The following is a 12,820-nucleotide window of genomic DNA, read 5'->3' as shown; positions in this document are numbered from 1 at the left end:
TAGTGTTTGGAATTTGCAGAGAAGCCTGCTGCCCTATGTGTGCCCCCCTTGCAATTTTGTATCATTTCGTTTACATCTTAGGTTTAGATTACAAGCCGATCCATTTTGTGCCTTATAAGTGATAAATACAATATTTTTCTTGAGCAATTATATATCAATAACACAAGATTTAGTGTTAAAGTTTCTGTTAATGCCAGATTATGGAAGCTATCTATTGAGATCATCCTAGTTTCAGACTAGGAGGAGAAAAAACACCCCATAGTTTTGCAACAACATAAATTACCACCCTATATTTATGTTTCTTGTTAGTCAGTGCCCCCTAGTGGGCGTAATTAATTATGACAGAAGCAAAGCAGGTATGCATGTTCTTTTCACCCCAGGAAGACCGGTGTTTGTACACTTTTTAATCCATTTGAAAAATCGAAAGTAACGTCTTTTTTTAACATATTTGTAACAACGGAACATCATAGAAATTAACCCTAACCCTATGTACTGATCTGACCCAACCAAAGTAGTTTGTTTAATCCTAAACCTACCAAACTGTGACGTTTCACAAACGTTAAGACAGCCAGTTTAAAACCGCAACCGTTCGATTTAGTATGAGGATGGAAAAGGCTCTCCGTGATTCGTATTTCCTGGCACCGCTAGGGGGCGCTAACCCTTTAACATTCTACGGGTCGTATAAGAGGGTAGGAAAAATGACCTATTGTGGTCATATGGTTTGGGGACTTGTTGAGGCTCAGTAATTCCGTCTTAGAAAGCTGCCCTCCTTAACTTCACTGTGAAAACCCATTTATTTTGGTCATTATTGTTTTGTCATCAGCTTGACAGAGCTTGCTTATGTCTTCGTCCACTTTGTTTGAACCTTTTGTTTGCAGGTGTAGATATCTACAAAAACAAACTGTCAGGCCTCAGTGTGCATGTTCACTATCTGTTTTCTTTCAGAGAAGCAGACAGTACGTCCTTTATTAATGGAGCCACATGCAAAGCATAAAAACCACTGCTGCCTGCTTTCAAGTGCTGCTAATCGTCCTCATCAGCACTTTTTTTTATAAATAGCATATCTCATCTTTTTGATGTAATTAGGCGTCCGCGGTACCCGCGGATCTTCGTCCCGTTTAATATACCTAATGATATTTATATCCAGTGTTACCATTTCTGGGCAGCTAGCTTCACATCTTGATTACTTCAAAGCCTCAATGATTAACCCTGTCATTTGTTTGCGCTGGGGTTGTTGCATGAATCAAAGAAATATTTCAGAATGATTTTAAAAAATTTTTTTGTTAACAGTAGGTTGAGTCTTCATCACCTTGACCTTTATTTACAGATGTTGTAAATCATTAATCAGTTCAGTGTCTTGCTAAAGGACCTTCAGCACATAGACCGGAGGAGCGACGGAATCGAACCAATCCTGCGATTAACAGACCCCTCTTAGTGATATTAAGTCTCCCCAAATGAAAAAACACAAGTAAAATGATTTGATGAATAATATCACGGCATAATCCAACTCTGGAGAAAATTGATTACTCTTGTTAAGTCTATGATTATACCAGAGCTTGTTTTCCTAGTAGCATTTGAAAACGAGCTAACTGCTTAGATGCCCGACTGAAGGTAGGTTAGAGGCACCTGATTGTCCCTTTTGCTTCAGCTTTGGCAGCAGGCCAGCCCACCCTCCTCCTCACCCATCGGGTAGTTTTCCAACCTGTGTTGACACCCAGTTAACAATTCATTGCTTTGACTTCAAAATGAGCCATAACATTAACACAAACCTCCGTGGGAAAACTTTTCCGCCAAGTCAGAAAACACAACTCTCTTTCAGCATCTCTCACTAAGCTATTCCCCCCACCATGGTGTGCTACACAGTCTCTTTAACGCCTGTTTTTTTCAGCCCAGTGACTACGTAGGTCACACCCCTAACTAACGCTGACCTTATATATTGCATTATAGCTTTTTATATTGTGGGAAACGTTCAACTTAGAATTTCCTTGCATGGTGTAAAATCTGTGCATATGACAAATAATATCTTGATCTTGAATCTTGAATATGACTGACAATAATAAACTGAAGGGTGTGTCTACAGAAAGTGTCACGATTAAGCCTTCTGTTAAGGAAAAAACTCAGGAGCAGCACACCTCATTTCACATCGGTTGGAGTTTCTGACAACACAGAAGCCTTTAATGAACATTTCATTAAGGAGCCAATTACGCACAATACAGTAAAGTTTAACCACAATGTGTTTACTGTGCAGGCCAATCTCAACTCTCTGAAATTCCTGTCTTCCTGAAGGTGTGTGTAAGCTCATGCTGCAGGCGTTATGTTTAGCCGGACCTTTAAGGTAAACAAGATATTGCAATGCCTAACACAGATGCTAAGCCTAGTTACCCTATCTCTCCCTACATAACAGCCTCATACGCTGCCCCGATCCCCTGAATCTGTAGAGAGACACACATAAATATAGATGAACAGTTTGGTTAGTAGCGACATGCTGAGTTCTCGGTCCCCTGACCTGTGACCTATTAACAACCTAATTGTTGGCCTAAGCTTTCCACATGGTGTTTCCGGAAATTCCCACCACACCTTTCAGCAGTTAAAGGCACAATCACTTTCTTTCCTGGTTTGGTTTCACAACAGTAGCTTAACATTAAATACTTGATTCCACAACTGGAATGATTTGTGTTTACATTGTTGTACTAAGAGAATAACTGCTGGGGACCTGTGTGGTAAAAAGAAGATATAAAAGTCTTGACAGATTTCACTGTCACCATTTTGTCTTGGCTTTCAGCTGTTCAGTTCATCAGGGACAAACTTACAGCAGACTTTCACCTTACTCAGACCTCCCTGTGACAGCCGTCAGCGATGGCTTTTGTCTGCTGTGTATGTGACCAACTATCTGATGTGACAGCAGTCATATAAGGGTTTTGGTTTGCTCAGTGGGTTTTCTTCACACTGGCATCCACCTTCTTGCAAAGCTATTCCACCTGTTGTGGGAATGGGGGGGTTGTGTTATCGATTTCTATCTGGCCTCCCTTCAATTCCACTTTCTCTCTTTCAAACACAACTGACCCTGACACCCAGTCGAGTCTGCCGCTAGCCGTCTGTCAGCTGCATCACTTGGTGTCATCCTCCCTATAACTAATTGAAACCCAACTTGTCTGCCACGTTTGGAGAACAATCATTGGCTCATATCTATCCCCAATCCTTCTGACATACGTGGGAAGTTTCAGCTTTTTCTGCAGACTGACATTTCAGATTTTCCTTTTCTTTTTCTTTTCTGTCCATCACAGCAGCGTGTTGGGATGTGAGCTTGAATTCTATGTAATCTCAACTTGTCAACGCTGTGCTGGTCTGAAATGTTGGTAATCACATGGACAGGCATCCCAAAGATTTTTTCCTTCTTCTCTCCTCTCCCTGCAAACTCTCTTAATGTAGGTTTTTTGGCTTCTCTCAGATAATTTGGCTTGTGGTTTGACCAATATGAGTTTGGCTGATGAACCACACATAGAGCCTTAGATCTTTGCCCTAACCGATGGACCCGTCTGATTTTACACGGGCTCGTGGCCGGGCTCGTGCTTGCCGCTCCGGGTTTGAGCCGTACATGAGCTGCCGAGGAGGTGAAATGGAGGCTGGCTTCTGGCATTACCTTTTGGTTGCACCAGTAAAGAAAGCAGTCCCGATTGTGGCAAAATTTTGACCATTTGCCATACATTAGACTAAGTGAACTTAGTGGTTAGTGGACATGCAAAAGATGTGACCCTTCGCGACCATTGGACAGAAAACGACAGGGTAATCCGTCGCCGATAAGGCAGGTTGATCAAAGCTGTTCCACCACCTTCCATGCCCGGTCAACCTACAATCCCATCGTTTGTTTCTGCATCAAACCCATCCCTGCAAAGGTGAGAAGAACGGTGACGAAAAGTGTGTCACTTTTCCTGTAAGCATAGGCCTTTAAATATCGGAATGGCGAGGGGTTTGAAGAGCTGACACAAGAACTAACTTGTTGGGGTATGAGAGTAAGTTTTCCTGCCTAGCCTATTTATAGTGCTAGATTGTTACAGAGACTTCCTTATTTTCTTTTGTGTCTAACTTCCAGTGGCTATAGCCTACGTAAGTCATACATAAATTATTTTTAAAACACTTTATAAATTGGGCTCAATTCTTGACAAAGGCAAAAGAACCTGTGTGCGGGTGCGCATATTGAATAACGTCTGGCTGTAAACAGGTTTGGGCTTTTAAAAGCTGCAATCCAAATGTGCATGTCTGCTCAGGCCTTGTCGGGCCTAACTTTTTAAGGCCCGATTACAGCTCTATGAAACATACACACTGGTGAAGGAGACAAAAAAACGCTCTGGATTGTTTGCCCGTTCTTTTAAAACAAATCACAATCTTTTTGGTCAACACTAAGCTCCGGCCACAGCGACAGTAGATTTTGCAAGATAGTCCCTGTAAGGACTTGTTTTGGTGGAACATTTGCACCTTAAAAAAGAAATGCTACATACAAATAAATTAAATTACCTTCACTGTCACACAAGACAGTAATGTTAGAAATTTAAATCATTTTGGTACATGGTTAACGGAATTTTCTCTTACCATTGATTGCCGTGTGTACTTCCCCCCCTCAGTCCCACAACGTCCCAGTTGAGAGAGTAAATGCCGTAAACATATTCTACAAATTCTTTTTTTAGATCATTCACTGATGACTTCTTGTGATTGCTGCCTTTTAATAACTGAATGCTACTAGAAATGAAGCATTGCATTAGTTGAGGCAGAGAACCGCAGTTGCACTTGCATCAGCTGATAGCATCCTCTTGGGTTATTCACGTTCATTTATCAGCTGCTTGGCCAGCTGAGTATAAGTCCAGTCCGATTATACAGGTTGAAATTTTGTCACTGTTTGTCTACCAACCAACATCCTCAGTGCTTGGCTGTGGTTTTTTTTGAACCCTGATGTATGTCAAGTGGATTAATTCTCCCTCAAGTTCTCTGATTTGTTTCCTCAATAATTTTATCTAACAATACCATTGTTGATGAAATGGACAATGAAATAGATTCAATAATGATATTCAAAGATATATATCTTTTGTAGTTAGGTGGTAACTAAAAGCCACAATACCTTATAAAAATATTTTTCCATCTTAACCGCAACTATTCTGTTTTAATCGCAGAATTAAACTAACCTTTTGCTGCTGCACACAAACACCTTCCCTGCTGCGATTCCACTGTACAAGCTTTGCTGCAGTCCCAACACACATCAATTCGCAGGCCAATGCCTTCTTGATCAGGCGTTGACACGGTAATTTGTTTCATTGCTGGATGAACGACTTGAATTTAATGTGTCCATCGATCTTTTGTTGAGGGGAACTTGGGTTTGTTACAGCGTTGTAGATCTTCATGGCCCACGTGTTCCACCTTTTATACTCCTCTTCCTTAAACCATTTTTCTCTTAAATCTCACTTTCCACTCTAGGCTCTATCTTGCCCTAAAAAAAAAAACTAAAAAAAAAAAAAAAGACTTTGCCCCATCTCATCTTCTTCCTCCTCTTGTCTCATTCTCCTACCCTTTAACTTTTCATTTATCACTCTCTTCTTTCCCTTGATCTGTCTATTGGTGTTCTCACTTCCTCCTATTCCCCCCAACTCCCTAGTTTTTTCCCATTTTACTCCCCTTTATTTGCTTTCAAATTAAAAAAAATTGTTACCCAATTGCTTAATCAGAAACAATCACACCATGGCAGTATCACCATAACATAGAAAAATAGATTGAAAAGGTGACACCCACCATATTTTAGATTTACTTGAATATCCACTTAAAAAAGATTAGGTGGTTGTAAGTATTTGCCGTTGATAGATTTTTTTCTTTTTTCTGTCACTAATTGATTAACTTACAGTAACTTCCGTCTGATTTTTTTTCAGTTTTATGTACTGCTGATTGTCATTCCTTGACTGCTTTGGTTAGTGTTGACTGGTGGTTCGGTTTAAATCTCGCTGTCATCTGTGGTCATTGATGTGTCACATTGTTTCCTTTGTGTTTGGGGACACTTTTGTGGCTGTGTTCGCCCTCTATAAGCGCAACCACTGAAGTACTCTACTCTGACGGTTCTCCTTCAGTGCTGCAACACTAACGTATCAGCACGGGATCCTAGAATTGTAATTCCCCCGCAGCGAAAGTTTTGGAGAGAATCCAGCTCTCTACAGGAGCAGGACTCTAAGACTTGAGGAGGAGGGTGCGTGGCCCAGAGTACTTGGACCAGCAGATGTGCCGTATTCCTCTGGCCTCCATCATGAAGAAAAATGAAGTAAAAGAAGCTGAATCTCACTAAAACATACTTATAGACCATGACCGGACGCCATCCTAAATTAAAATTTTTTGTGGCCAACACCGGTGGCCTGGAATCCCGATTTACCCAATAAGATCATGGGAGATTTTAATCATTGTGTTAGAAACCTATTCCCTGAATCCTTCTCTAGGTCCGTCACCTGTCCAGTAGAGGGTTTCAAGTCTTATTAATCATATACAAAAAAAGTATGATCTTACATGATGGTTTATCCCTGCATTCGTCTGATTTGATGAAATTAAAAAAAGAACAACTGCCGGTCATTAACACATGATCCCATTCATGGGTTACTTTGCTGAACTATTCTGGTTAAAAAAAATTTGGTGGGGGTTGTACCGTGGAGGGATAAGAAGGTTTATCCCGTTTCACTACACCCACTCTTCTCACACTTCTTCACACATCTGTCCTTTATAAAGGTACCTTACAGATGTGTACATACGGTTTTTTATAATCGGAATTGTTTTTGCTGTACTCCATTTTTTGGATTTGGTGTAAGTACACTTTTATATGGATGCCCCTCCGCACAGTTTTTTTTAAAACGAACCCCTGGTCCTGATCGTCAAATGGGGAAAATGTGTTTGTAGCAAAGAGCCAGATATTTTTCTCAGTGTTGAAGACCAAAACTGAGCTAAAAAGAGTGCCTGTGGACTTGAATCATATGGACAGAACGATCACTCCAATGAATGCTTAGGTTTTTAACCTTTGCTTTCGCAACACATTGGTTACGGCTTCTTGCCGGCGAAACCATCAGCAAAATTCATGGTCCTGACTCTACATACAATTTGTATATATATTACTTTGTACTAAGCCCAGATCAAACAAAAGGGCTCATGCCATAAAAACGATGACCAGTGATCGAAAAGTGGCTGATGGACGTATTAGTGTCCAGCAGCATAAGCCAATCCCTGAGGGTATGCGCTACTACAGCGCATACACCGATGGTCGAGTTGTAGTGCCGCTTGTGTTCTAGAATCTACCGGAAATAATATTTTCCCAATGAATTGGAAGTTGTAGGCAACTGGTCTGAAAAACAGTAAAGTATTTTGATAATTCTTGCCATGTAGCCAAGTTCGTACTAGAGCTAGCGTTTTAGCCACATAGCTATTGCTTTGCCTTGCCACTGTAGCCAGTCTAACAGTACTAACATTAACCAAAAAAGAATGTATACATTTTTCCCGTTTTTCTGTTGCTGGGATATGACCGCTTCTTTTAAATGAACTAATATCATAAGTTGTCTCATATATCATTCCCATGTATCCTAAATTAATATAAGAGCTAGCCTTAGCTAACAGTCACAACTTAGAGCCAATTAAGGTTTCTTCATCAGGTCACATACACATCCATGGCTGCCACTCCTCAACGCATTGGCCGTGCACACACCATTTGACTGGTTTCACACGCGCACCAACCGCCAACCACCCCCGATTTCTCACGCTGAAGTGTCACCCGGTCGGTCAAATTTTGAAAGATGAGTTTGACTAGGTTACAACTCTCCACACTCAGCAAGAGATGTGAGGATATATTTTGTACTGTATTGTGCACAATATTGACATGAGGCAGAAATCTGATGACACAGCTAACTATACTATTACACGATACTGCAACTTGGGCTACTATTGTGCTTCTCTAACCTCTGTGCATCTCTAAATAACTGTAATAATTCCATTCAATGTTTTATAAAAATAAGCACAAAATATTCTTCTATTTTCACACAAAAGGAATCCAGTAAGGGGGCACGAGGATGAGGGGCCAAACATTCCTGAGCCTTGGGACACAGGTTAAAGGATAAGAATTTATGTACCTCCTTGTTCTTTTCCTCATTCTTTAGATTTCAGTGTCTAGTTTGATATCCCTCCACATTACTTTAACTTTGGGTCCCTGGTCCCCTACACCAGGGACCCTGGCCTGTGCACCCCACCCAAATCTTCTCAGCTGTTGCTACTGTCTTTGCATAGGCTCATTATGTTTGGCACATTGTCCGGGTCCAGTTCTTCATCATAAGAGTTACTATGTAAATAATGTAATGCTGAATGGCCCTAGATACCTGTTGATACTACAACAAGGCAAGCTCTAACCCGAAACAGTTTGCACATTCATGATAAGCTTCCATTTCTTCTTCCATTTTTTTGCACAAAACTCTCCAGAAAGTGCCCTTTCAATGTTTATTTTTTCAATTTTTTTCCATGGGGGCATACCCCCAGACCCCCCTAGGGGATAGCCCATCCCCCCCACTATAACAAATCCACATTTACACCCTGAGGAGAATATCTGAAGAGCCAAAGACATTTGGCTTTGTACGGGCAAAATATGGGTTGGCCCCACCCAATCTCACTGCAGGTTTGGGGACCAGTTTGGCAGCTCTGTAGACATTATTGAAGTATCTGTAATCACTAAGTAAAGTAAAAGTAAGTGAAATTTGAGACACGAAGCTGTTGCCCATGGACATTGTACATGATCTTTTCCTTAACCTTTCTCTTTGTTTCTGTGTTTCCTAGCAGCCCGATGTATAGCCATCCCAAGGGAAGCACAGAGCCGGGCGTGGACCCTGCGGGCCTGGGTCGACATCACCTCACCTTCCCACCACAGACTATATAATAAACCCTCGTACAATGTACAAACTTGTCAAACTTTATTCCATTCACTGACAGAACTTAGCCACTTATGCTGAATGTTTTAATAACATTTTTTTTGATTTATGGGTTATAGTGCATGTGAGATAGTGTGTGCCATTATCATGTAAAGGTTTCATGCTGTCAGTCTTTATTTGGTTTATGTACAGAGACCTTTAAACCCGATGAATTATTATCTATCTGGCCATTCGACAGTCCATTTTCTTTTTTTCGTGGCTTCAGGCTGCCATGTCTGACACAACTGTTAGCAATCCCATTGAATCCATATTGTTCATCATAGACTGGCCCAATCTCTGGAAAATTATCTTTTACCACCCTCTATTATCAGTTGAGTAATAGTACTAGACTAGAATGTACCTATTCCTTTAAAAAATAAAATCAGCACAAAAAATGAGTAACTTATGAGAGCTGGGTCGATTCCAGTAGTTGGTGAAATGTGGTTTAGGAGGGAACAATTTTCTAATTATGCATTTTCTGTTGCTTGTGAAATTTAAAATCCAAGAAGACAACTAAACAAAAGGGGCATCAACTGCGTTGGAAGGCCGGAAAAAGAAATAATCTGTTGTCCTGGCTGAACTAACCAGGAAAGAGGAGCCTTCAGAATTACCAAATCACTACAATAACCCCAGTATATTATGGGGAGACATCAGAGCTCAGATGTAGGGTCTTGTCCTGTATGCACTTGACCCGTGTAATCTCCAGCATCTACACACCTTCCACCATCAGAACTGGATACTGGATCCATCTTAACTTCAGTTTATTGGGGACAGAGAAAGGGCGAAAACTGTGAAATGAAACACAATGACCGTTACTTACTATTGAGATCCAAATATTCAAGCCAATGATATTATAAAACAATATACCTGCACGGTCCTGTAATGCGGTAAGTATATACCGTATTAGCTAACATGACCAGCTAACTGGAAAAGCTGAATAAAAGGTATATCGTGGTTAACCTATATGGTTATCTAATAAACTAAAATTCCATGTACACAACGCCAAAATAGTAGCTTACTGAAGCTACTGTCATCTAATATAGCTATCCATCATCATCAGAAATACCTATTGGGGCCATAAAACTACTGACAATAATTACAGAGCTATAAGACCAGTATGTCTCGTCTATTTCACATACCAAGAATGCTACCTAACCAAGGCGGTAATGTCACAGATTGAAGCGAATGTATGGAGAGATGAATAACACAACCCATGCGGCTGTTCCTGCTGCAGTCCAACTGCTGTACTAATCCCATAGATAGCCGAAGTCACGCCCTTCTACTTCCGGTCCATCGACCTATCTTACAAAAAAATATGAATGGAGGGCATGGGGAGAGACAAATTAAGTTTTTCATCCTGAGAGCAGTAGGAAAGTACAAGTACCCCGGTGCCTCAAATCTTTCCTGAAGTACAGGACCTTGAGTAAATGTACTTAGTTAATGCGTACACTGCGGATATTCAGTAAGTGAGTGCACCGAGGATATGGCATTTAACAAAGGTCACAAGCTGGATCAAACCTGTGACATTTCAAATACCGCTAGGTGTCCTGGCCCGGTAACCGCCAGGACACGGTACTCTCCATGCTTGTTGACCTTATTCCCTGAACGCTAAACACTTATTATAAAAACGGGTGTTGTTCATGGGTTTTGTCCACCATAAATGTTGTTATTCAGTCACCCTTGTTTCCCAACACAGAAGGCGTTTTGTATTATCCTTATCTGAGGGTAAGCTGCGTTGACAGAAAAGAGAGCCGCTGGATTACAGCATTGAATAAACATTCCCGACCCGCAGCAGAAGAGGGGGAGTAGATGCCCTGCTAATAACTAACCGTAACACCCTTGCAGCCATGTTAAGTGGATTGCGATTTCAAACAATCAATAAGTCAATAACATGGCAGTCTGCCTTCAGCACGTACACATCCCCCCGTTCCCCTCCACTCTTTGTGTCTGCACATCAGTGTAATTCAGTTTAGAAGGCTGTGCCGGAAACAAGCCAAACAATATTGTGAGAGCACAAATAAGCATTTTACACAATTATATTTTCCATCCTTCTTGGTTTGCCAAACCACTGGCCATATAGCTTTTTTTAATTTAATCTCTAATTGTATTAAAAAGGGCTTCTCTGTGCCACAGCAACATTGATCAACATCAACATGACAGTAGGTTCATAGAGGTTCATTACAGACGTACTTGAGTTGAATAAAGAACTGTTGAATTGGGTGGGGAAGTACAGAGCCCCCGGAGGTGACATGGAGGAAGAAAAAAAAAATTGGAAAAATCAATAAACGTACTGGGCACTAACCACTTTGCGAGATCTTGACTTTGTTTTGCATATCCTCAAGTTTTCTTTGCCACTATAGCACTTTTAAAAAAAAAAAAAACGCCCCCTTGCTCTTGGGGGAAGTACTGGAATTGTTGGGGTCTTTGTATATTAGAGTGTGGTCTAGACCTACCTAATCTGTAAGTGTGGGCAGATTCCAATTCGCCCCTCTGACTTTCTTTTCTCCAAAGGCAGAGCAGGAACCCGGGGCTGGAGGGAACTCTTATTAAGTTCAAACCTCATAAATGAAATTTCATGTCTATGGGACTAACACTTGTTTGTCATTGCCTGCTTGTTAACATGCTATCAAATAACCGATGGATGGATTAGAGAACCAAGAGATGTATCATGTCATGCTACTAGCTGGATACTAGCTAGCTACTAAGTTTAAGCCTTCAGCATTGACATCAACAGTCACAACAAATGTCCATTTATAACACTTCCACTTTGCATGTATTAATTAGTAATGCTAAAATCAAATAAACAATGGATGTTTAAGACACCAAGAGATGTAATCATGTCCTGCTGCTAGCTAGGTAAGACTAGCTATCTAGTTTAGCCTTATTTTGCACGGTCTCGAAAATAAAACTCAATCTCTCGCGACAAAGTCCAGATCTGCAAAAAGTGTTTTGTCCCAGTACTGATTTTTAATTATTATTTGTTTCCTTCCACTTCAATTTCAACTCTGGTGCTCTGTAGGACGAGAGTGAAAGAAGAGAGGGGAAAGCAGAGCAAGCACAGAAGAAGGATTATTTTTATGTTTATTTTGTTGTGTTTACTTATTTCTGTGTCTAGAGGCTTTTCACTTCGACCTTCTTTCTCTACTGTAATGGTATCGATTCACTGAATTAAAGAAGTTCCATGTTGTCTCTCTATTTTTAGCAGCAACTTCCTTGTTTGTTCCAAAGCAAACTTGTCCTCTGTTTCTGTGTGGTGGTTGATTTTGCATGTTGCAGTAACTCTCACTCTGGGTGACACAATTGGTAATGCAAGCAGTTTTTCCTGCAGCACTTCCAAAACTATAATTTGTGCAACGTTTGCAGTCAAAACCCTACATCACAATATAAACTGTTACATTATACTCTGATATAGTGACCAACTGGGGCTCGTGTTACTTTTTCTGGGACTCCGTTGGTCCAATGTACTCGCTTGGGAGCGGGTAAGTCTGGGGGTCAATTCCCTAGTTCTGACTTGTGTTTTGGGAAAAAGTAAGTCAAAGCACGTAATTTTTGTTTTATGGCTTGGACCTTGTCTTGCATTATCAGAACCTCCTCCACAGCCTAGCGGAGAGTGTCTGGCTAGTCCACAAAGCATTTCAGTAGGAGATAAATGTGCTCTGGTCATTGGCTTTCTTCAACCAATTCAATTCTCACAGAGCAACCTCTTGACAATGCCTCGGGAAAGGAACTTGTTTTGGTGGAACAATGTGGTACTTTCAACAAGTTTTTTTAGTTTGCAACTAAAGATCAGATCGTTACAGATAGTCTGCTCGCTTTCGTATTTAACCCTGCAGAGGTAAATCCCGAGCATTTCCTGCGGAGCG

The 12,820-nt window shown here is 40.9% G+C and overlaps 1 protein-coding gene and 1 long non-coding RNA gene across 5 annotated transcripts in view; one reads left to right on the top strand and one right to left on the bottom strand.

Moving 5' to 3' along the window:
• The window catches only part of LOC116696462 (stromal membrane-associated protein 1), a 226,517-nt gene that overhangs the window by 120,160 nt on the left and 93,537 nt on the right, over positions 1-12,820 (bottom strand). The gene's annotated exons all lie outside the window — the stretch shown is intronic.
• LOC116696477 (uncharacterized) overlaps positions 4,884-12,820 on the top strand; it is a 16,951-nt gene continuing 9,014 nt past the window's right edge. Inside the window, exon 1 of the long non-coding RNA XR_004333740.1 lies at positions 4,884-4,893. This is a non-coding gene — a long non-coding RNA (uncharacterized LOC116696477). The remainder of the gene's footprint in view (positions 4,894-12,820) is intronic.

This window comes from Etheostoma spectabile, chromosome 10, assembly GCF_008692095.1.
Source record: "Etheostoma spectabile isolate EspeVRDwgs_2016 chromosome 10, UIUC_Espe_1.0, whole genome shotgun sequence".
NCBI classification, from domain to species: Eukaryota; Metazoa; Chordata; class Actinopteri; order Perciformes; family Percidae; genus Etheostoma; species Etheostoma spectabile.
Note: the sequence above shows the minus strand (reverse complement) of the source record. Positions and strands in the feature narration are given on the sequence as shown.